Here is a 27,376-nt window from a genome sequence, read left to right as displayed (position 1 = left end):
TGAAAGAGCTGAAACCTTTATTGATGCGAGTGAGATTCTGACTGAATTATTTCACCTACACACTTGGCAACAAATGAAAACACTCAATTTTTTATAGTTCGTCGTGGATCAGCTGGTTTTATCAATTGTATTTTTAATCTGTACGAATTGATGTAGACGAGAACTGGATTAAACCCCCTAGGGAGTTACTAATATACATATTACAGTAACGTAAAAATTTAAGGAACATAGGTTTTCAAACATATGTAGAATGGTGAATGTTATGTAGCGTGTAAAATGGCCACTTAAACCAGTCGTAAGCCCTGTAAATGCATAGATTTCTATATTACAGTCTATGAAACGTTCTTCATCTCTGTTCTGTTATTTTGAAGAAAAATATTACTGAAATATCACATACTGCGAACACCGATAAAAATATGTGAAATGAATGTAGAAAAATAATTAAATTATAAAATAAAATTCATTTCAAAACACTTCTTCACAAACACGCGACATGTTTGGCCTTGAAAATTGTGACGTCAAGATTCTTGACGATGTTCTATTTCAATTATAACGGCCACAAACAAATGTCAAAATTTAACAGAATCCTGACGACGCGTGGTCAATGCAACGAACCGTTTTCGCTGAAATTTACAAATAGGTATAAAACAATTATTTTTATTTATTTGACAGTATTTCATAGACACACACAAAACGTGATATTTTCCCGTTCTCCCTGGATGGAAGTCAGAACCTTGAATTGACTTTCTTGATTAATTATTCAGTTTGGTAATACTCAACATTTTCTTTTTAATTGAAAGGGGCATGGAGTTAATTTAAGTAAACATTACATACGTACTGTGGGTTAATTAATTCAAAGCTTTTCCAAGAAACAATTATGTAAAAACGGTTTATAATCACAATAAATGTTAATATATTCTGCTGGCTCATTTTCTGGATCAAAAAACACGCGTCGAAAAATACAAACTTGAAACATACAAAAAGTGAAAGAATCGAAGTCAAAACGAAACAATTTCAGTGTTGTGTTTATAATTATTTAAATTTATTTTAACCTTTCCTTTTCTGGTCTAAAAACATTCGTGTATTACGGTGCTGTGTAGTCACTACACATTAAAAAAATAAGATATTTAAAAAGGGAAAAATTGAATATTTATCACGAATGGCTTCTATGAACCATAGTTTAATTCAAAGATGATAATATTTCAAATTTAACTGCTGAAAATATGAAAAAACCATGAGGTTTCACTAACGACTCGGGCGAAACGTGCACCCGCGCCAAATTCTCGAGAGCTACTAAGTAGTTAGTACTGGACAACGTGACTGGACATGTAGTGGTAAAAACTGTAAATGTTGTAAACAATTCGTTAGTCTTAAAGATGCCTACTTAGGCGAAAGCGCTCGTTGGTCAAAATAATAAAAAGTAAAACTAAACTAAGAAGTTTCATTGATAAGTTTATTTGTAATTTTATCATAAACATTAAAAATTGATGAATTTCTTTTTTTTTAATTAGAAAGCAGGGGGTCTGCGCAAAATATAAAAAATCAGCAAGGGGTCTACGAGACAAAAAAGTTTATTTTTATTTTTATATGGGAGTTGCTTCATTACCTTGCTTATAATATACAAGGTTTATATTTCAAAAAGTGGATTTTTCTGCAATTAAATATCGTTAAATTTATCTAAACTATTGGGATCAGGAGGGATAAACTAATGCGGGCTAATCAGGAACTTCTCAGCGTTTGCTCACGTGGAGAGGAAACCACTGAAAACTCTTCATGAGGGACCAATTAAAACAGTTATATGAATTGGGTTGTGGTTCCGTGGCTAGAATTGTGGATTCAAGGATCAGAGGACCGAGGTTTGAACCCCACTCCTCCCGAACTTGATTTCTATTTTCAACTAGAGAGTTATCTACAACTCGTTGAAAATGGCCACCAAAATTAAAATATTTGGGTAAATTATAAGAACGCTAATATTTCTCTTCTTAAAAAAAAAGTAAGAACAAAAAAAACATAAAGCTACAAAGCAAAAACTAACAAGGTCAATACAATAATAACAAACAATATATTTTAAAACACGATCAACATAAAAGACTTCAAACTAACCCATGCAAATCCACTGTCATCCCACACTAAGATGGCAAGGAGATCTACATATTACAACAGAGATGGAGAACATCATTATTTCCCTTTCCGCATCTAATGGTGCATAGGTCTCTGCATCGGTAGAACAATTGCACCATATCTTGATCAGTTTTGTTGTGAAGGTAAGATAATCAGTCTTACGCTTCAGGTACCAGTCCAGGGACTATAAAATGTTTCAGAGTGAAAACACCCTTTTGAATAAGTATTTCGTATCAACCATGTCGGGAATCGAACCCGAGACCTCTTGCATGGTAGGCAAACGCGCTGACTGCTACACCACAAGGCCAATAAAGAGATGGAGAACATTTAGAAAAAAACTTTTTTTTTATTTTTATTTCTAATGTAATTTAAATTTGAATGCAAACCATCTGATTGAAAATAATACTTTCAATAAAGACACTGGATTAAAAGTTCTTAATGTTGAAATTAAATTATTAAAATTAGACACCTTGGAAATGTCTCGAAAAAATGAGAATCTGTGTTTATTTTGAAGTTTTGAAATTTAAAATACTTTATTTTAAATTACTTAAGCGAGTTCCGCACAACAATAGAACATAAAAAAGTTTATCGCGACAATACAATCTAACTTTTAAATTAAACTTTGTGCCAATTGTAGTGTCAAGGTTTCTGGAACTTGCGATACCGATGCGATGGCATGAACGCGGTGAATAGCGACTTTGAATGAAAAAGGGGTGAGTTGTATATTTTTTCTTTTGATCAAAACTAGTTCGTCAGTTTTTGATTTTGTTTGTTAATATTTTATTAGCGATGGCATGTTTCAAACGGGTCGTACAGAACCACACCCCGCAGTAAAATTAGGTCGGATCGGAAAGGGTTGTGGTCCCGTATCGTGGACTCCGGATCAAGAAGTCCAAGGTTTGAATCCCACTCAACCGCATCGTGTCTCCCATTTTTTAACACGGTTATTTGCGATAGAAAATTTACGATATTAAAATAAATCATCGGTTTGGTGTTTAGGTTGTTTTTCATCATCACTCCCTTTTCCATACCCAAAGATGCATAAGGCACTGCGTTGATACATCAAATACAGCGTATTTCAATAAAGTTATATAAGAATGTAAGGTGACCAGTCTTGCGCTTCAGAAACACAAAATCCTGCTGGTAGAACCACATTTTTAATCAATATTTTAAGTCAATTTTTTTTTTGAAATCTCCACCTTTTTATCCTTTTCATGATTTTTTTGTTTCATTCATACAATTTAATTTTACTAATGATGTAATAACTTATATTTACATATAAGTTCTTGATTTAAAAATACTAACGGTACACTTCCACTGATTTGTTTGACCAATTAGCGCTTTCATCCTCTAATGGACATCTCCAGACTGGTGAAAATTATACAGTATAAGGATAATTAATATAAAAATAAATATTATCTTAAGTGTAGGTAGGTACCTATATTTAAAAAATAAGTTGAAAGAGATACAATACGCAATATTTCAATGGAACAGAGTGGGACAAAATAATATCTTTTAACTTATTTTTTAAATGTACCTTCACTTAAGATAATATTAAGTTTTATATAAATTATCCTTACACTGTTTAATGTTTGCCAGTCTGAAGATGTCCACTAGAGGGTGAAAGCGCTAATTGGTCAAACAAATAAGTGGAAGTGTATCATTACAATGGAATCCCATCAAGAATTGTCAATAAATCATTTAAATCAAATTAACTCTACTACTTTCACTGCCCTTTTCATTGTGAATTTGATTAATTAAATGGAGAGTCTTTGTCGAATATTGTCATTCATCTTCATGACTATACTGCAAACACCAATGATAGCAAAACTATATTCAATCTCCAATAGTTTGTCCATTAAAGTAATTTTAATAACGTTAGATTTGATTATAATTATCGTTATTTGATTTTTTTCTAACTCCTATGCCCTTCATCTAAGTCACCAAAAGATAAATCCCATAATCATGCATATGACACCGCTTATTTAAAGGTTATCAACTACATCAGCTTAATCAAGTCACGGTAAAAGGGTTGTAAGTAGGTTGATACTATATTTGACATTTTCAACCCTAAGAGTTAGCATCACTACTTTCCTTTGATGAAAAAAGATGGCACAAATTATTAGCTCAGTTCATACCTAGATACATTGGGCTCCCTGAACAGTGCGCAATATTTTATTTACAAAATATTTTCTACATTCTCTTGTAGACGATAATTTTAGTATCGGTCACTATATTATGAGGCACTCCTGAGAATCTCCCATTTCTCGACCGAAGAGCTAACAGAGTAAATAATCTGAATTTTTTACTGATTTTAACTAAAACCAACAAAACATCCACCACATACCGGAATCCGTTTTGAAGACTAAATGTCATTCTTCGGATTCACTCATACCAGCAAGCAATTTTTTTGTTCATTGCAATTGCTGTCGTTCTAAAACCCCCCCTCATCGTCTACAAGGTAGGAACAAGAAGAAGTATAAATAAAATAAATAAATAAATCCTTCACCCAGTTCAAACCCCTTTATGTCGACAGTGATAGGAAACGTTAGTATCTACTCTCTGGAGCACCAAAACCCCCCCCCCCCCCAGGTGACACTCAAGGCAGCGCACACAAAAGCAGCAGACTTACCCAAAGCCTACTGGTTGCAAACCAACTTTTGCTACCGCTCATACCTACTCAAATTGTAATTATTGAAGAATTTTATCTCATCAAGCGAAAGCAATAAGGGATACGAAAATCAAAAGTTGGAAGAATCGAAAATATATATATATGTTCAAACATAAGCAGAATGGTAAATGTTACATAGTGTTTAAACCAGCCAGTGACAGATCAAACGAGACAAAACAAATAAAAAACATTAAACTCGAGAGCGTTGTTTTCAGACAAAAGTTTATTTAACAATTTGTTCCGCTTTTCAAATTGATTTCGTAAAAGGAGCAAAAAATCAAATTCCGTACCCTGAATATCTTTTAAAAGCTACTATTTTCCTAGCTTTCCCCGCTTTTTCTGGCTTTTCCTGGCTTTGCCTGGCTTTTTTCGTATCGTTCCCCGGAAATCAATGTTCTTGGGAATCCATTGACCTCTCTGATTCCTACTCATTTGTCATTGTCTAGATTTGCGTATATTTTTAACTTTTACAAACCAAAGAAGCCTTAAAGTTTTAAGTACTAAATTTTAGTGAAACAAAAAATATTTTATCGTTATAAAATAACTTTATTTATTAAGTAAGAGAATTATTACGAGTTTTAAAAAACTTTTTTTTATATATATTTTTTTTTAAATTTAAAATGTACGCACATTAAGTTTTCTATTTTCTAAATTCTATTTTTGTATAATATAACTTTACCTATGATACATTTTCATGTATTTATTCATTCAAAATTACATTTGTTTAAGTTAATTTATTTAATCCAATATATAATACAAATACATAGTTTACAAAAAAAATGTTTAAACAATAGGTACACATATAATAACATTTCCTTTTTATTTATGGATGTAGCCACTCCACTGGCCCACAAGCACTGACACACGGAGTGTCAGTGTATTATTTATTTTATACATAAAAGTACATAATTTTACTTCAATTGTCAAGTCACATCAAAATATTATAAGTGTAAATTTTTTTTCAAAGTTCAAAATTCTAAAGAAAGATTCAAAAAGAAACTTACATGAATAAAATGAGAAAGGGCTTTCAAGAAAATAAAATTATATTCTGATCTTCTTCTTCTCTGGTCTCAATCCTGGGATTGGCTGGCAGCAATTACATTCATTCTTCTCCTCCATTCTTCCCTGTCTTGTGCGGTTCTTTTAAAGTCAACATATGATGAGCAGCGCACGTCCTTTAATAGGTCTTCCAGGTACTCTCGGCGTGGGCGTCCCCTAGAATTTGTCCCCTCGGTCATTTCCTCCATTATGACATGTCGGGGGCCTTCTTGACGTATTACATGGCCGATCCATCTCGCTCGCCTTTCGGACAAGATCCTGAGCAGGTGTCTTCCACCTTCGATTCTTTGGAGAACCTCCTCATTTGTAATGTGGTCTTTCCAGGAAATTCCTAGTAGTCTTCTATAAGACCACATTTCAAAAGCCTCTAGTCTCCGTTTATCTCTTTCGGATAGGCACCATGTCTCGCAGCAATACATCAAGATACTCCATACATATGTCTTGATTAGGAGTATTCTTAGTTTTAGGTCTATATTATTTGATTCAATTATTTTTTACCTTTTATTAAATGCAAGTCTAGCTTGATGTATACGGCTGTCGAACTCGCTCTTAGACCGACCGTCCCACGTTATTTTGCTCCCGAGGTAGACAAACTCCTCGGTGTTCTTTAGTGGTATTCCCGACATCACTACTCTCATCTAGTGTTGCATTCGGCGTACAGTCAGTAGCTTTGTTTTGTCTTTATTTATCTTCATACTGTAGTTATTTTGAAGAATGCTTTCCATAGTTGTTAAGGCCTCTTGCAGTTCTTCTTCACTTTCAGCAACCATACCAATATCGTCAGCAAACCTTATCATATCCACCTTTTGGCCGATATACTGATATACGAAACAAATTCCTCAGCTTCCTGTTTAGTCCTTTTAGTAATCCATTTAAAGACTTTTAGTTTTGAAAACACTGTTTATCATTTTGCATACCGATATATCCTTACTTAAAAATCTTACAATGAAAGCACAATAAAGGAATATTGTTGAATTCAATCAAAATCCTGGATTACCAAATTGATTTTTAAAAAGTTATTCGATTTTTTTACAAAAACAGTTGTTTTTGAAAGGGACAAATCTTTTTTTTTAACATTTTTTTAAGTAAAAGGGGTATATAAAATAATGTTCAGTAAAAAAATATTTTTTCGTCGCTTGTTAGTAGCATTTTTCAATTTATAATTTTGAATTCCCGCGAGAACGGTTATTGCATTGGCCATGCCCCTAATACGTCATAATTCATGTCCATTTTCAACTTTGTTCCAAACCATTAGATTTTTTTAGAAAATCGTCACGAATCTTGACGTCACAACTATCAATTCCCAGCATGTCGCATTTTTCTAGTGACATATTTTTATATATTTTCTTTTTTAAAGTTAGTATATACGAAAACATTTCTCTACAATATCCATATTGATTTTTAAAATACAATTAATTATTTTTAATCCATTCATATATTTTAATCGGTATTTGTAATACGTGAGATTTCCCTATTATGAGCGAAACCGGTGGGAAAATTATTTAATCTGTTTCACTTAATTATTTCGGGTGTGTGGAGTGAGTGCTTTTTCGGTATAATGAAATACGTCAAACAATGTATAATTTAGAGTGGATTCATTTAATAGTCTATAAATTAAAATCTTAATATCCGCCTTTGAGGAACTTCGCGCGGTTTCGCGTATTGTTTGAAAGAGAAGTGGTTATTTTACGGTTCCGAAACTAGCGGCAATTCGCTCAAACTTAACCCCTAAAATTTTGGCAACTTCGGAAGGCCGTTAAAGTAAAGGGGTATGAAATAACACAGCGAATACTTCACACTAAAGCGTAACAAGTCAGGAAAAAAACATTTGTTCAGTTAATATTTTGCTTGTATACAAATTATCGAATATGTTTATGTAAAATATTGGTTCGGAGTGAAAATTTTGCAAAATTTCTTGCATAAAAAAGGCCTATTTAAGCTCCAAACATTTTTCGTTTTCCATAGTAGTATTTTACCCTTACTAGAGTGAAATTTCTGTGCAATTAATATTTTTTGTTTTAACATAAGTTTTAATTTTAATGTTGCATAAAGGGATTAAAAATAACATTAACATGAACATTATTGGATGGCAGGACCCACTATTTTAAACATACATTTTTTAAAGTTCCTATAAACATCATTTGACCTGTACATTAGCTGTTAGTATTCGAAATAAATCAAATAAAAAAATGTAATACGATATTTTTTATTAATTTAAGAAATCCATTGTTTGACTCTTCCATAAAATTTATATATATCGCTTTGTTACTTTTTCCTTTCCGTCGTCGATAAATATTATTATTGTACACTTAAATTTACTTTTTTTTATTATTGTATACTAAAATAATTTACCAATAAAAAAATAAGTTTTTTTGAATCCCTTAAAATATGTATGTATATATCAGTGGCGTGTCGTCCATGCATGCTATAATTGCAGCGTATGCCTTTAATACTGGAAAACTACGTAGATAGTAGGTACATAACTTGTAAATGAAATCACTATAGTGGTGTAGCGTTCTATCCTCTCTGCCTACCCCTTTGGAGAAATGACGAGATGGTTATTTAGTTGGTTATTAGTATAAGACTTTGAATTAAACTGAGAAATTTCCAATTCTGTAATATTATTATCACTTTGTCTAGACGAGCGACTCCTAAAATGTGTTTCACGGAATCCTGAGGTTCTGCCGAAAGGTCACAGGAATTCCGTAAGTTAGGGGGGCGCGGGAAAATCGACGAAGAAAACAGAAAAACTGTGTGAATATTTCGTTTTTAATTTTCATAATTTTAATTAGAAATACGTCCCACGGGTTTTATTTTTGTCAATTTACATTTTTACTATCGATAACTATTTTTTACTATTCCACAAAAAAGTGACGAATAATATTTAAGGTTCCATAGACAAAAATGGAAACTGCCGTTCTTAAGCATCAATATTATGTTTTTCACATAATTGAGTTGTGGTCCTGTGGATAGTGTCTCGGACTCACGGATCAAAGGTCCGTGGTTCGGATCCCACTCTACCCCAACTTGATTCCCATTTTCTAATTGTGAGTTATTTACAACTCGTTGAAAATGGCCCTCAAAATGAAATATTTGGATAATTCATGAGTACGCAAATATATATTTTTGTAAAAAAAAATCTAAATAATTATAAAGTAATACGGATTTTAAAAATATAAAAATGGTCTATTTTTCCTTCCCATGACCACATGCCCTGTTTCAAAAGTCACCGCACGCCACTAGTATTTATATGTTTTTCCTTTTTTTAATTGTTTTTTTTTTTTTTACATCCGAGCATGTTTTACCTTATTTATTTTAATTCTTTCCTTTTAATTACTTTACCAAAAAAATTTTTCTTCATTTTTAATATTATTTCCATTTGTAAATACTTACTACAAACTTTTAAATTACTTTTTTTACTTTGATTTTAATTTTTTAACAATTTCCATTTATGTTTTTTTCCTTCTCTTTTTTGTACTTTCATTTATAACCTTATATTTAATTATAATATAATATGGAAACTTCACTGGTCCATTAGAGTTGAGTCTAACTGTGCAAAATATAAAATTTTGTAACCGTACTGTATGTTTCCTGAAAAAAAGCAAAATGAAAAATAAATAAAAATAAAACAAAATATAATAAACGCCGATTTTCGACACTGAACTGAACTAAATATGAATATTTGTTTGTCTGTTTGTTTGTGTTTCCTTCACGTCGCAATGGAGAAATCGATCAACGTGAATTTTTGCATGAGGATAGCTAGTCTTCTTCAAGTAAATGATAAAACTCAAATAGTTTTTTAAAGTGTGCCAGCGAGAAAAACCGTTATGGTTATTTTTTTTAATCGTTATTTTTCGACTTGCGGAACCTTAGTGCTGAGTATACGCTATAGAGTAATGGGGAACTTAAAGTTTTTCATAAATTACAATCGGGAACGGTCAGCCGTACGTCAAAAACGATTTAATAAAACCAAAAATGAAATGTGGTTTTATTAAATCGTTGGAACGAACTGTTTTTAATTTCCCAGTAGGATAGCTGGTGACCCCTTTTTTCTTATTTTTATATTGAAACAGTTGACTGATGAAAAACAAATACTCGATTTCATAACTCAAATAAGTTATGTGACAATTTTAATTGGGAATTTCTGATAGTGACAATTTTTTTTTCATCTTTATGAGCATGATAATGCGGGTAATTTCTGCGTCCAGGGCCTCAATGACGATGGGAAGATAAAGACGTTATACCTTCACCTTGACGGTATAGTTGAAGATAAATTCCCTCTAGCGATTATAAAGATATACTACCAACCCTCCCACCTTTAAGTTTTAGGTAGTTGATGATAAAAGTCTCCCGATCGACTACAAAGGTATACTACCGATACGCTCACCATCAAGTTTTGATGAAAGTACATTGGTTTAAACCAACGGGTCTAGAACCCCTCGATACGTTTATCTAAGCATTAAAAAAGTCAAAAATTTTGTTCCGCCGAGCAATTGCTCCTTTAGTTATGATTTATTAAAAATTTTAATCGTTTTGAGGTTGGCACTTTTTTTCTTAAAAGCCTATTAAAAATATGAAAGAGAAATAAGTAAGTTTTCAAGTCGAATTAAATTCCGACATAACTGTCACTTTAATGAAACGAACGCCTAGGTGTGGAAATAATGTCGCTAGGTTCTCTCATATTAATAAATAAGAGTATCTAGGCGTCAGTCACAAATTATATGCGTCAGAAAGTTTCCACTCTAAAAAAATAATTTAGTTATTATATTTTTTCCATCTGTTTTACTAACTTTCCGAGTGTATGTATCAAGACGTTATAGGAACCGGATTTGTAGTCGATCGGTACAGATCGGTAGATACATACAGACAATCGTTAAGTGTACCGTCTAGGCGATTTCCAAAAGTCATGCAAAATGAGGTAAATAGAGATAGTACAGAAAGTAAGTATACCGCGTCGGTAGGTATTTGATGTATATATCTATTGCAATTGCTCCCCAGATTACTTTTATGAACATATTATCTAAATACGCTGCATTAAGTATACAAATATATTTACTAAATTTTATTTAATATTTGTATATAGCCACTTACCGACTTTTCTGTGTCTACCGGTTTCGAGACGTACCCGTTTTTTCGTCAGGACACCGATTAAACAATGTGTGTGCTTATTAAAATACATGTCGTGTTGGTTTTATATTTTTGTGCAACAACTATGGTGAAGGTGTATAGTGGGTTTCTTACGAAGAGACGGGTACGTCTTGAAACCAGTAAACATAGAAAAGTCGGTAAATGGTTATGTACATATATTAAATAACATTTAGATAAATGTTTGACCACAAAGTTAATACTTTAAATATTAAAAATATATATAATTACTTATTAATTTACTTAATAAAATTAACACAGTAATATTAAAAAAACAAAAGATTTATTTTTATAGTTTTTCTTTTTACTATGTACTTTACTATGTTTTGTATCCATTTTTAACTTTATTTTTTAACTGGGTTTAAAATATGTTTTTTACCTTGTCTTTTACTATGTTTCTTACTATGTATTCTCTTTTTACTATGTATTTTACTGGGTTTTTAAATACGTTTTTAATATATTTATAACAATTTTTTTTCTGTGTTTTTTCAACCATGTATTTTACTTTGTTTTTCACTATTTCTAATACCTTTATTTATTTTTCTATGTATTGATTACTGTTTGTTTTATATATAAATAAATATATATATATATTTGACTGGCTTAGAACGGGGTCAATAACCCTAGTTAGATAGTCAAAGCAACGTTATATAAATGTTTAATTTCATTAACAAATTACAACAGGGATGGAGAATACCTTAAATAAGGGAATATGGAAGTCAAGGCATTTACAGGGCTTATGATTTGTCATTGGCTGGTTTAAGTGGCCACTTTACACACTGTGGAACATTCACCATTTTGCCTATGTCAGATGAATCTCTTCACAACAATAAAGGTTTCAGCTCTTTAACTTCACTAAAATCAACAAATAGAAGTATTGAAGAAATATGGATGTTTAAACATTGCCAAATTGTATTGTTTTTTAAATGATACAGCGAATAAGAATTACATTATCTCTTAAAAGGCTGTGGTAAAAATATTATTAGCGCGCGGTGATGTAACATCGCGTTGCCCTAAGCAAATGACGGAATATTCTGAAGTTCAGGCATTCGAAAAAAAAGTATAGGGACATACTGTTTAATAATTTCTTCCCCATAATTTATAAAAATAAAATTTAGCTCTATTATAGCAAATCCTGGCTTTGGCAGGGATGAATTTTATACACCAGTCATCTTACGTGAATAAGTGGTATTCAATGTTCCAATTCACCGGTTTTGAAATGATGATGTGACGTTCCTCGATCAACACGGCTCAAATTATAACTTGGATGGCACCTATGACCCGATTGTGTTTTTGGTGTGAGTCTTTTTAGATTTATACAATCACTAAAAAATATCAGTTTTAGTTTAGTTTTAGTTTTTTTTTCATTGTCAAGCTTTGAAATTATTTTTTTTGTATTTTATTTAAATCATATCTGTGTATTAAAAAAGTATTAAACTGCAACTTAATGAAATCGTGCATATTTACGGTGACAACATACGGACTAGAAACCATGTCTGTAACACAAAAAAGGAGCCATAAATTAAAATGCACGCAACGATACATGGAAAGACAGATGCTCGGTGTGTATCTAAGAGACAAGTAAGAAAGGAAGAAATAAGGCACTGAACTGGAGTCATAGATATCATAGATCGGGCAGCGAAATTAAAATGACAGTAGGCAGTACACTCAGCGAGGCAAAATGATGGCAGGTGGACACACAGAATAATAAAGTGGAGACCATGGCAAAACAAAAGATGTGTTGGAAGCCCACAGAAAAGATGAGTCGACGACATCGCTTCTATTGCTGGTAAAACGTGGATGATGAAAAAGGGTGATTAAAAGGAATGGAGACGTTTGGAAGAGGCCTTTATCCAGCAGTGGAGAGAATAAGGCTAAAGAAGAAAGAAGAAGAAATGAACTGAATAAATCCATAAATAAATTAAGTATAATATATTTAGGTTCCTATGATTTACCCAAATCTAATATTTCAATTTAAGGGGATTTTCAACTAGTAAATAACATTCCCAGAAAATAGTTCAACTTGAGGTACAACGAGGTTTAAACCTTGGATCTCTGACCCATGCATTTTAAAAATCAACAAATGATTCAAGCTTTTCAGTATGAAATACTTTATAAAAGTAAAAATTCGGAATTATTTCCAGCCATTTTTACCTTTTTAACCCTGAGAGTTGAAACAGGACTTGAGAGGCCAATGAAATAATTTCCGGGCGCAATAATAGCGGACCAGTACGGGTCCCATGAGGACGCCCGCGATATATATATGCATGCGTGGGTTAGAGATCCTGACGATTGTAGCTATACACAGACTAGTGTGAGAATCATTAGCATTAGCATTGTGAATAAATGTCAAATACTAAATGTGCTTGCTAATTTAATTAATGCGAAATTTGTGACTAGGTAATTTACACTTACTGAAGAAATGAACTCTGACTCTTTCAAATTTTTGCCTCTTATAAAATGCAGCAGCAGTTTTTGAACATAAAACATAATAGAGTAGACTGAAAAAACTTGTCTCATGGCAATAATATGCCCTCTCTTATGCGTATGAGTATAAAATGTGTATGTATATAAAAAGTTTTAAAAAAATACTATATCGTTAGTACAGTATAGCAAATTTATTTAAGATATTTGTCGTTTTATGTTTTTTTTTATTCTATTTTTTTTTTGGACTGAAATAACATTACAAAGAAAATACAACATTTTAGGTAAACAAATAACAACAGAGTTTGAGAAAATTTTAGAGAAGGAAATATAGAAGTTGGGCATTTACAAGGCTTATGACCTGTCGTTGGCTAGTTTAAGCTAATATGTGTGAAATAAGCTATTCTCTGTCGAGTATCACGCGGCTGGTTTGTTTATTAGGAAATTCTTGTAATGATGAATAGACTTTAGCAGAGCTCTAAATATAAAGTATTATTTAGCATTAGCACTTACATTTCCTTAGCAGAGTGAATCTGCTTTTCATGCTACTGAGATGAGGAAAATGCAGTAATTTCCATTTGCTGTCGGCGTAGTCCCACAAGGACCTTAACTCGAGCCTTAAGTATTTCATAAATCATTTTTCAGATATATTAAAACTTGTGTGTAAAAATCATTAATCTTTTTTATTGCATAAAAAATACACTCGTCTTTTATTCAACTTGTGTTTTAAAAAACATTTTGAAACAGCCATTTCGCCATACAGGGACATTATAAAACAAGCATATTTTGTAATGCCATTTCGAAAGGAAACTTCCGTCATAAAAAGTTTTTTTAGGAATGCGCATTGCTTTTAAATTTCGTGCGTTATTTATTAAACGAAACACGTGCAAAAACATGGTAGAGTTGAGGAAGTGTTGATATTTAAACAAAGCAGAATGATGAATATTACAGTGTGTCAAAAGGCCACTCAAACCATAAAACGACTAAATGCCAAGACTTTCTTATTTTCTTCTTACAGTTTTTTCCCTCAGAGTTGTAGTAAATTTCAATCATTACAACTCCCTAGAAAGTGAACTAGCTTTATCAACAAACATTTGGACATACTTAAAATACAATAGTATGAAAATATATAAAATATACAATTTTTCGCATACAATATTTCTTAAATGTTAGCAATAATACTGTTTAATTCGTGTTTTATTTATTTTTTATTTATAAATCATACAACACAAAGTATTCTACAAGTATAATACGTTGAATTACATTCCCAGGAGTTACAACAATTCAATTTGGGACATAAATAATATAAACTTTTAGAAAATAACACATATTAAGAACAACAAAGAAACAAAGCAAGTTTAGCACCTTTATAACTTAATATAGCACAACAATATCTACGCCTTAAACCTTTTCCTACACAAACAGAATAAATATATTTTTAAAAAAGCTTTTAAGAATTAAAAGTAGTGAATCTACTAAGGGAGATAAGGTCATTAACATCACATGCCATGCAGATGTTTATTTCAAAGACGTTGGTTTATAACAATATTCATCCCTTCAGTGGCACAGCAAGGATATTTTTTTTTTTTTTTTTTTTTTTATTTGATTTAATAGCATAATTATACATTTTTACAATTTAAAAAAATTGCACTTGTTATATTTTTACTAAAACTAAAATCCACCAAGCCACTTTTTGTAGCTTGTTGGTGAAGATTATATTTATACTGACTTAATAATATTATTTACATTTGTAAAAACAATGAATAACATATAAAAATTAACAGCCGGAAAGATTAGAATAAACATGTTTATACAAATAATAATATATAAATTTATTTTTTAAATACAAGAAAATATATGAAAAAATAAAATATTTACACCTAAGCTACTATTCATATATAAACTCTTGATCGAGTAGCCACTCTCTTATTTTGCTCTTGTTACAATGTGAGTTAAATTTAAGTTCTTTTGGTGATAAATTAAAAATTCTAGGTACTAAATATTTGAGAGTTGTGCACTCTAAAAGCTAGTTTTCCAGAGGAAATAAAACCAACCCTACAGAAACTGCCTGTATTTCTGGAACATTCCGTCGCGTTGGTCGGCGTCGTTTGCCGTTCTGTCCTAGAACCTTCCACAGGCCAACCGAAGCAACGGGGGTGTTCGTGTGTACTGGTGGTAGTGGAGACAATAATATTGTTACAGCGACAGTGTATCTGTGCGTCCAAAGTACCTCCCGCCGGCATTCAAATTTGTATTCCGTATGTCGCATTGTAGCGGGAAATTTAACCACGAGAAATTTTCTTAACACACTAAAATACACGGTGTTTCATGCAAACATAACAAAAAATATTTTTTTGTGTATTAATACAATTACAATATTACTACTTAATACAATTTTTATATTAATTAAATACATGTATTTACATTAACGTTCAATTTTTGTGAACATAATGGGGAGTGACGTCTTACAATAGTTTTTTTTTGTTTTATTTTTAATTATTAGTATTTTAGGATAACATATAAATTACTGAAAAATAATTATAACCCCTACAAAGAAAGACATAACCCCTACAATACATCACAAACAAATAATATAATCACTAGATCCTCAACACAAAGACAACTCAAACAAATACGAACTAATACCACTTTCGGACAAAGAAATTTTGAGTATTATTCAATTAAAATCTATAACCAACTTTCACTATCTATTAAAACAATTAGTAACAAGAAAATGTTTGAAAAGCCTTTTAAAAAATGGATAGTGGAGTTAGGTAGAAGTAAAATGGATTGTCTCTTTTGCCTTAACCAATTTTGAATCAACCGCTCCACAAGTGTATAGCTTATGTTAGATTTTTGTTATTCTCATTGTGCGTTTTGTAATATTAATAATATAGATGAACATTTTTAAATCTGTGAATATTTTGTTAATTATTACTGTTTATTAAGTTAGTCTTCTTTGTTTATTCTCTAAAGTAAAAACATTTCAAAAAAGTACATTGTTAAGTTTAGTGTCCTCGGCACGGGTAACCCCAGTGAAATCACATTATTTTTATTATTAATTATAATTTTTAAGAGAAAAATATGAATAAATAAACGTTGTTTTTAATCAGTGCTACAAAAAGAAGAATTATAAATGTTATTTTTCACTTCTATCTTAAATATATTGTATTCCTGGCTGCAATTTTTATTTTCTTTATTCATTTCATTAAAAAAATATTTCTCTGTAAGTATGATGTTGTGCTGTAGTTGTTTTTTAATTTAGGAAATAAGGTATTACCACCTGTTCTATGCACCTGCGTACTTACGTTTTGTGACCTAGAAACACTACTATTTATTTTGTATTTATGTATTTGAACCAAAAAATCTTTTTATATAACAATTTTATATCTAAAACCCAATTTATTTAAAATAATTGAACAGTGGAAAAAGTAGACGGTTTTTTTTAATAACTTTAGAATTAATTTTTGTATTTTTTCGACCGGTAAAATATTTGTTTTAAAAGCACCACCCCATCCGATTTCCGTGCGGTAATATGGATTGGTCTAATTTATTTATTAATAATCTTTAGATCCCGCTAGGGTAATATAATCGAATTTGTACCTTATAGGATAAAAAACAAGAGTCCGTTTATTGCCATGTCAAAGTTAAAAATGCAGAAATTATTGCATTAAGCTATTTAATACCTAAGTCCACTTTCGATGTAAAAATGTATTTTTAAGTTGAAATAAAAATTTGAAGTCCACTTTGTTTTAATGCAAAAAATATCAGTCGTCCCTAATACACTATCATAATATGTACTTTTATTATTTATTTTACACATTATTTTACCTTGAGTTCTTTATAAGTTGATTTTTTCTTATTTCGTTAAAAGGTTGTGATGTCTTTGAAATTACACAATCATAAAATCTTAAGTCCCGAATTAAGTTACAGTAACTCTTGCGAATGTAATACATTCGTATTTTTTTATTTATGTATATTACAAAAAAATAATAACGTATCCTTAACTCTATAAGGCCAAGAATCCTGAGTTGAGTTGATATACATCACAATGGAAAGTAAAGGCGTGCTCATTAGGGAGGGCCGATAATTTTTTTTCCGAATTTTGAAATAAAAGGGGTCTAAAAAATTGCCCTTTGGATTACTCGGAACGCAAAAACTATTAAAGAAAATATTTCATTCTACTTTTGGCCCTCAACTAGTGCTTGAAGTTTTCAAAAAAGTCGATTGCGTTAAACCGGTTGACATTTCGTATTTTAGTAAGAAAATCAGTTTTATTAAATTTTGCAATATGCATAAGACCTTATTTAATAAAAGGGCGTGAGTTGCACTTTGTTTTGTAATAAATGGGTAGCATTGTTTTAATGGGCCATTTTTTCGTCAATATTAGCCAGGCGCTCAACGGAATCAGTTCCGCGGAGTGTAAACTTTTTGCATTTAGGTAGTTTTAAACCGTGCTCGAATTTGCAATCTCATATCTAGTCATATCTTTACTAACACTAATAATTTTATCGATATAGATAATTAACAAAATGTTCAGACAGTGATAAACTTCAAGCCTTGGTTGAAGGCCTAAAGTAGTATTGAGTTTTTTAAAATAATTTTTACGTTCAATGAGATCCAAAATGCAACTTTTTAGACCCCTTTCTCTTTAATATCTAAAAAAATAAAAAAACATCATTCATCATCGGCCCACTCTAATGCAAATTGCAATTTTTTTTATTATAACTTATGCTTCGGTTTTATGATTTATAAATACAAAATAAATAATAATAATAATTAAATATAGTTCATATTTATGAGTAACTTATTGCGATAGAAATGACCCTGGCTGTTTTATTAAGTTTTATTTACTTAAAAACAAAATTGTATAAAAACGCTATAAACATTTATTAGCTAAAACTGATATGCATTTAAAAAGCAAATAACGTGTCTTTTTTATACGTTATTACTCCAGTGGTACAAAAGACACTGCATTGGTACACCAAATTCAGCGTATATTGATATTTTGTAGCGTAGACAGATAAAGTGATCATTATTCCGCTTCGGGTGCCAATCCAGGAACTATAAAATATTGTAGTGTAGAAACATATTTAAAATTCCAATTGTATCAATAATTATTTCTTGTTTCATGTTGGTATTTCAAGCATAAATAATAATAAGAATGCATCTTTTCTCAGAATTCAAAATAAATATAACACGTTTTTTACTGATATATACAAATTTACTAATTTAAAGAAAATGCTAGAACCCTAATTGAAAATAATAATTATCATTTAATCTAACTGTACCTACCGAATATTTTTTTTGTACACTTTGATATTGTAATTATTTTCTCTTGTTTGAAAGAAGAAAGGAGGGAAGGCTGATCTGGGGTTACTCCGTATGGATCCGCCGACGAAAGGATTTTTAAGTCCGAGTAAGCAAAAAACGTTTTCTTTTATTTTTTTATTATTTCATTATTATTGTAATATTTTTATGTGTGGAATGATGCGGAGTGGCTTTTTAAAGGTACGCTTTTTTTCTTCTTTTTTGACATTGTATTTAGTAATGTATAAAAAACTGTAATTGGCCTATAATTTTGGTTTATTTGTAAATATTTATTTTGTTGTTTTTTTTTAAATATTTTTTTTTTTAAATGATCCTCGGTTCTATTTCACACCCAGAACTGGATTTTTCGTCCACAGAAAGAATATCTGATAAAAGAGGCTAAGTCGTCTGTTGTTTCTGATCTCCCTGTATGTACAGTAAGAAGACAAGATTTATATTTGTATGTACACATACATATTACATGGCTTGGTTCCTCGCATGAAATATGCGACGATTTTCGCGAAATCTCTGTTGGCGCTATACGATATTTATCCTTTATTGAGAAAGCAAGAGCAAATATTTATAGATATTCTTATATGCATCATTTGGAGCTAGGGGGGTTGGTTGGTATGGAAGGGAAGACGGGGAGGTACCCAGGTGCGCCGGTAAAGAAATGAGATCATTAGGAGGAAAAATCATCGAAATTGAATGAAAGTTGATATAGGCTGAAAATACCTAAGCAACCAAACCATAGATTCTTTCATTTTCTAAAACAGAATCCCTCTATGAAACCCGTCAATTTTAAAAGTACCGTTAGCAAAATTATGTTTTTGAACAACGTAAATAAAAATGCCGACTTTACAGCTACACGGACACGCAATATTGGCACATCTTGGAAGGGTATTAGAAAGCAGTAGCAAACGGTGATTTTATTTACCAGTAAGCTATAAAAAAATGGAATTAATATGTACCTACAATGTCAGTTATATATAATGTAAGTGACATATACTAACAATTGCTATTTTTCCTGTGGTTCTGTGTGATACAACAACTCTCATCTATAAAATCAATACAAAAGATGTAACTTCGTGATAAATTATGAAAGTAGCTATATTATCCACACACAACTTATATAAAAGTTTATGAAAAATATCACAATGAATTCAGTCAGTATTAGGTATTCTCATTACGATTTAAATGTCAGAAATGTCAACGGGCCGATTTGTTCCAGAAATTAATAATGCCAAAAACGGCCGCATCGAGCGCCACATGTGTTGCGAGTCATATGTCAAAAGTATCATCCCAAAGAAAAGTAGTTTTTAAGAAATAATGTTTGAAACACTGTGAGAATCTTCAAAGAATTTGTGTAATCTGCAAATTTACTCTAGGAGAAAAATCCCGCCACTAAGTTTAACATGTTTAAAATATAGAACACTTATTTGTTTGAAAAAATTAGCTGGAGTAATCGACTAGTTCCTTGGCTCATCAATTTCATTTATATTTTGAGAAAAATACAAATGGTGCTAATGATTTATATAGTAATTATTTGTTCGTTTTTCTGTAAATAAAGTTACCGTAAAAAAATAATATGGATAGTCAAATATAATGGAAGCTGCCCATAACCGCTTCTATACACGGTTCGCCCCTGTTAGAAAGCCAGTCAATAAATGCGCATTCCGGTCGAATGGAGTGCGCCTTTGTTTTGCCTCGGGAAGCTCCTCCGAGAACCGAGCCACATGTTAAAGGTGGACCTTTCAATGCATAAAGAAACATTAATATTTCTGAAGCCCGACACGTACAAGCCGTAACATTTCTCTATCTTGAATATATTTCTTTTTTAAATTAAGTTCTTTCATTTGTATTTTTTAAAATACTTTCACTTCAATTTCAATTGACTCGTTTGAGGGCTTCACATTGAAAGTTTTAGATGTTTTTTTTATCTGTTAAAAATACGCCTTCTTTTTTGCTTGCGTCGACATTTTGGGGCTATTGTCATATATCTTGTCTTTCTTTCGAAAATATTTTATTGGTTCGTTTATCTACTTTCGTATTTGAGAAACAATAATTTTAACAGTCTAGATATAGATATAAATATTTATTGCGTCTACCGGTCTGTTGCACTAAATATCCAAAATATTATTTTCTCTATTGTTCACGTTATAAATAAATGTTTTTTAAAATTAAATATTGATATGTGATATTTAACATACATATTTATTTTATAAAGTGCATATAAATAATATCGAAAACCAAATGTTTTACGTTTTCTTAATTTAAAATAAGGCATTCCAGTTGAACATATTAATTATTCATACTTCAATAAATATTTGAATGTACAAACATTAGAAAATAGAAGAAAACTTAATGATTTGTTATCTTTATTAAAGACATTAAATTCAATATTTGACTATTCTCAAATGTTACAACTAATTAATTTACGAGTTTCGGGCCGGGTTACCCGATTTAATTAACTCTTCTATGTAAATGTATCGACATAAAACTACAGTGCACACTCGCCAATAAGGGAGAATAATCTATATCATTTGAGTATTCATGCGTTTGTAAATGAATACGCAAATGATATAGATATATTTGAAAAAAACATTTTGATTTAAAAGGCAGTATATCAATTTACCATCTTCAAATTAAAATACCTAAAAAAATACTATGTTGAATTCAATATCGTACCGTTTATTGACTTATATTTGTATTCTAAATTATTATTTTTCCAACTTGTTCTAATTTTAAGAGTCATTTAATATAACTTATACGAAAAAATGCACTTCTGTTCTCTCCACTGCAATATATGTATGCATTTTATGTAAAATATACCCATATATTTTATACTTATATGTAAAGATAATTTTTCTTCATACGTTTTTTTATTATTATTCTTCTTAAACTCATGATTATTTTTTACAAAAACATGTAATAGCCTACAGGGCGTTTAAATAAATTAACAAAATAAATAAATTACGACTAATATATCTGTAATGGTATTGCGCTCTTCTGTATTCTGGCATTCGTCAGTAACAATTCGGATAATTCAGTGACTAAATCTTGTCGGTTGACGTCCACGCGACCTTGTCCCTACGACACTTCCCTGGAAAATAGTTTTCTCCAAACTATCAGAATTCCCCCTTGAAATATGTCCAAAGAACTGCAGGATTCTTTTCTCGCACACGCATGTAAATCTCTCTCCTATATCCTGAAGTATATATATATATATATATATATATATATTTGAACGTCTGACTGTCCACGAAATCCGCAGTATTTGCCGCAAACACCACATTTCTAGATTTTCCATTTTCATTGCAATCGCCTAACTCCACTATAGTAATTTTTTAAATTGAAAACATCCGATTAGATGATTAATATAATTATTTTACAACTCCGACAAAGTCACCAAAAGATAAATCTCATATGGATGTTAAGACTTCCAGATCACAGAAAGCTCTTTCGGGCAGCATTTTTCGTTCGGCAACGAGCAACTTTTCCGTGTATGTGGGCACCGCCAAGGAGACTCATGTCCTCAGATGGGTATGCGGTGTGGAGTGGGCAAGCTTCATCTAGAAGTCTCAAATATTTGGCATTTGTTTTTGTTTATTTTAATAAAAACCTTTAAATTATACGGTCAAAGATAATTCCATATCACGGTGTAGCGATATTAGAGACTTAGGAGTTATTTTTGATGGTAGATTTATGTTGGGATCTCGCATAAATTATATTGATGAAAAAGCTTACCGAATGCTGGGTTTCATTTTAAGAATTTCCAAACGCTTTAAAAAAACAAATACATTGAAAACTTTTTACAACACTTTTGTGCGTTGCGGGGAGCCAATACATAACAAACATTGAAACGATTAAAAATAATCAACGAATTGTTTTTAAATACCTAATCAAAACATAAAAATGCTTTGCACTTACAGCCCATCTCCTAAACAAAATGGATTTTTTACCCTTGAAAATAGACGCACTATATCTGAATTATGCTATTTATACAAATTAATAAATAATGAAGCTGAATCTTGATGTCCCCGTTCGCGCTACAAGGAATAAGCATTTATTCCATCTGCAAGTCTGTAGCACTAGCTATGCACAACACTCTTTCCTCTATCGTTCTTGCTCAAACTAAAATGTTTTTTTTTTCATTTATTGATATATCTAACATGCCCCTTAATTTATTTAAAAATAAATTATGACTCATTCTTTATGGCTGCAATACGCTCCCACGTGCTATTTAATGATGCTCACGCTTACACACGCCTGAACACTTACTCCCACACAAATACACACAGACAAACCTCTACACTTACTCTCATACAAATACACCCAAACACACCCCTGTGTTGTACCACAATTTAATATGTATTATTTTTATTCAGAAACTTCGCTGATCTGTTTTTAAACCGTATCTTTTTTATGTAATTTTATCATTGTTGACTGTTTATTTCTATAAAATAAATGAATAAATAAACGACTTTAGGCTACGCTTCCCGAGAGTTCGGAATCCCGGACTTACATTACAAGTATTTTGGAAACCGTGCGTAACGAGACGATAATGGTTTTCATAATCTTTTTACATTTTGCTACTCGGTAACATAATTACATTATTGGACCGATTACAAGATTAAAGTCTTCACAAAATGGCGACTATATTGCTCGAAGCGATTCGTTATCCAATATCTTGTTCCCTGCGGGACCATTTATTAATAATTATTTTAAATTTCGGTAAACTTTTAAGCTCCTAGTCCGATGATTACATCTATTAAGATATTTTCTTAAGTACCATCATCGTCATCGAACCTTAATCCGCACCTCATGGTGCATAGGACATTTTATTAGAGAAATGCATGCTGTGTATCACGATGGATAGGTCAAATAAAAAAAATAAAAAAATGTAAATAGGGGCTTGATTTCTTACTATCCATGCGCTCTGTAGCTGTAAGACGTGCTGTAATCTAGCTCCTATATATCATAATTGTAATAAATCATACTTTGAGACCATGCGCTCTATAGCTGCAAGACGTGCTGGGATATTTATTTTTCAGGTGATTTTCACTAAAATGGTGCTGTATAAATTATTCAAATACATATTTATTTATTTATATACGGCATTTCTGCCATTTACATATATGTGGTATAAAGAGTGCTTAGAAATAAAAATATTAAAAATAAAAAAAATCGAGTATGAAATATTAATATACTCGTACTGTACACATTATTAATTACTTGAAATACATATATATTTTAAAGAAATTATACAATAACAAAATACATTAATCAATCAAATTATAACTATTCCAACCCAATCTTCTGAAGATGATTTGCTCTTTTTGATAAAAATATGTTGGTCACTTTATTTTTTAAGTTAGGCAGAGATAAACTAAATATATCAAAATGTGATGCATATTCACTCCCGGTATTCTGTAATCTAACAATAGGTGAGTTATATTGAGCTACCGTTCGAGAATTTTGACAATAAAATATTGTAGATGTTCTGCTTAATCTAGGTGGTACATAGAATGAAATCAATTTCAGTAGATCAGGGGTATCAAACATTGGTTTTATTATTTTATATACAGTCGTTAGATCGATCGATGTTCTTCGTTCTTGCAATTTAGTTAATTTAAGAGAGTCTAAAATTTTGTTATAATTAATTGACAAGTAGAAAAACCCATCTTAAAATTAATATATCTAAGAAATTTATTCTGAATTCTCTCAATAGAATCTGAGAAAGTGATTTGATAAGGTGACCATATTGGTAAATTATAATCTAGTTGGCTTCTAACTAGAGATGTGTAAAGATATTTTAATGTGTTTATATTATTAAAATCTTGTCCGGTGTACAAATCCTAATAATTTTACAGCTGTTAGATATTTTAATAATGTGCTCTTTAAATAATAATTTTGAATAGAACAAAACATCCATATCGCTCACGGTAGAAACATCAGTAATTTTAATTTGATTTAACGTGTAATTAAATAGAATCGAATTTATAGGTGGACGTTTGGGCAAGGTTGCATTTGGTGCTCAAATAAAGTGTTCTATTAAACTTCAGATGCGGTAAAGAATTTTATGATATTGATACATTCTCAAAAACTAATTATAAACACTAGCTGGAAAAAGTCGACTGTTATATTGTAGACAGTAGGCCAATATCTGCACAAATAAAAAAGATACAAGGCAATATCACAGATAACATTATATTCATCAAAATGCTGTGGGGATGGCAAAATGTGGCACAGGACACCCTAGTGAGGGAACATTATCTTTAATATAAAAAAGTCATACGTACATTGTGAAAGAACCAAAAAATAAATATAAATACATAACATGACATGCAACAATAATTTAATATTTCCCAGTCCTATTATTTTAAGTTAGTTTTATTTTATTATTATATAAGTTAGTTTTATATATTATTATATAATATATTTATTTATATTATGTTTGAACATCCATACTTCATATAACATCAATTTTTATGATCTTACAGATGCTTGCAAAACTAAAAAACCTACCCTAGAAGGGAATATGAATGTCCAAGAATTCACAAGACCTGTGAAAAAAGAGGGTTCGATTAAATAATCCTTTTTTACACTATAAGACAATCGCTATTCTGTCTTTCTTTAAAAATACGCGTATCTTCGAAAATTCTACCTTCATTTGTGTGGGAAAGATTCTCTTTAATTATCAAAATTTATTAACAACATAATCAACTGAAATCTGTCATCACATTATTCAATGAGTTATGCCCTATATATTTTTTTTTTGTTTTAATAATTTCTATCTAAATTTCGGCCAATTTGTTAAATCTTGTACATCTTTCAAAAAGACTGAAAAATATATCTCTCTGTGATTTATTCTTTCTATAAAATTGTTTTTCGGGAAGTTCACATACATTTTAGTAATTCAACATACAGTAGCCAACGAAAAAGCAACTCTGGACTTAAAAAACCTTTGAAGGTTTTTTAATGACATTCAAAAAAGCTAAAAGTGCAGATTCGTTTTCCATTTCCCGTTCAAAAATTTACTTTAAAATTAGAGTTTCGTCGGAAATGTTACCGTAAAACCCCGTGCATAACAGTATTGTGAAATCGCAGATGACCAGAAAAATTCATATTTTAATAGCAGATATTGATGATGATGAAGAAACAATGTACAATAATAGTATTCATTCACAAAGCTCATTTCAATCTTGTAAAAAGGGACAAGAAAATATACTTTTATGTTAATCCTTTCCATTAAAAATTCGTCATTTTTAGGTGTAGGTCTGTAAAATACATAGTAACTCATTTATTATATCTTTTCTAGCCTAGACCAACGCCAATATAAATATTATTATTATCAATCTTTTTCCTATCTTCCTTGTTTCATTTTGTTATCTCTACTGGGACAATACCGCGTTCGAATTAATTTTGTGCAAAATGTTCCGATGTTCCTGTACGCACGGGACGTTTCATCTCTATTTTTCTCATGAGAAAATATCGAGATAAGACATTAGCTTTGGGACAGTTACAAAAATGACCTGCGCATTCGATATAACATAAATATTTGACGCCGCACGTGTTAAATAGTATTCTAGATAATGGGTCCTTATATACATATCGTGGGCATACAAGAGAAATTGACCAAGTGACAAGATCAATAATGTTCAGAGGAGCTATTTTAGTGTTTTTCTAGAGTTCAGTTGCTTCTCGAAGATCAGATTTTTCAAGTAGGTGGTTGGTAATTTTACATTATATGTAAGGTACTTTCAACTTTAATGAAAAGTATAAAAATATTTGAAAAACGTTATCACTTTTATAGAAAAAAAAGTAATTGAAAAACTTAGTCAATTTTACCTGTAAAATTTGTCATGAAATTTAGCGGATAATCATTTTTGTTTCGTTCATTGAGGGAGGTTGTATTATAATTTATTTTATAACTCTAAATTATGCTTATGGGATTTTTTATTTCAATTATCATTTATTTTATATTTATGAGGGTTATATAAACACAGAAATACAAAATAAATTAAAAAGAACAAATAATTAAGAAGTGTTGCGTAATAATCTAAAGAATAAATTTAATTAATGAACCTTTTATAAAAAAAAACGTATTTGTCAAATACAAAACGTATACTAACTTACTAACTACTGATTACTAACTCTAACTAACTCTTTACTGGTGACATCACCTACAAGTAAAATTGACTACCTGTTACTTGGTCAATTCTTTGGATCTTAAATTTACTAATAAAAGTGACTATGTGTGTTGGTCTGTTTTACTTGTCAAAAATCTGTGAGCTTCTATCAAATGGTCACATATTTTACAAATTAAATTATTTTTAGAGTGTCGGATTGACTTGGCATTTTTACCAGTCAAGTATTATTTTTTTATTTTATTTATTTATTTAAACGCCCTTTTGGCTTTTACATTTTTTTAAATACATATATGCTAATAAAGACAGACATGTATTTTACAAAGAAGTAGCAAAAAATATATAAATGATTTTTAGAAGAAAGAAAAAAACAAAAATATCATCTTTACATATGAGTATAAAAGTGAATAGAACGGAAGTGCATTTTTTAAATATGAAGACATAAATGCATTTAACACAAAATAAGGAGCAAAAAATAAAAACGAATTAAGAAAAG

The sequence above is a fragment of the Micrasema longulum genome, unplaced genomic scaffold (genome assembly GCF_059751315.1).
Source record: "Micrasema longulum isolate JH-2025_06_02 unplaced genomic scaffold, ASM5975131v1 h1tg000252l, whole genome shotgun sequence".
Taxonomy (NCBI): Eukaryota; Metazoa; Arthropoda; class Insecta; order Trichoptera; family Brachycentridae; genus Micrasema; species Micrasema longulum.
This window is presented reverse-complemented; position numbering follows the sequence as displayed.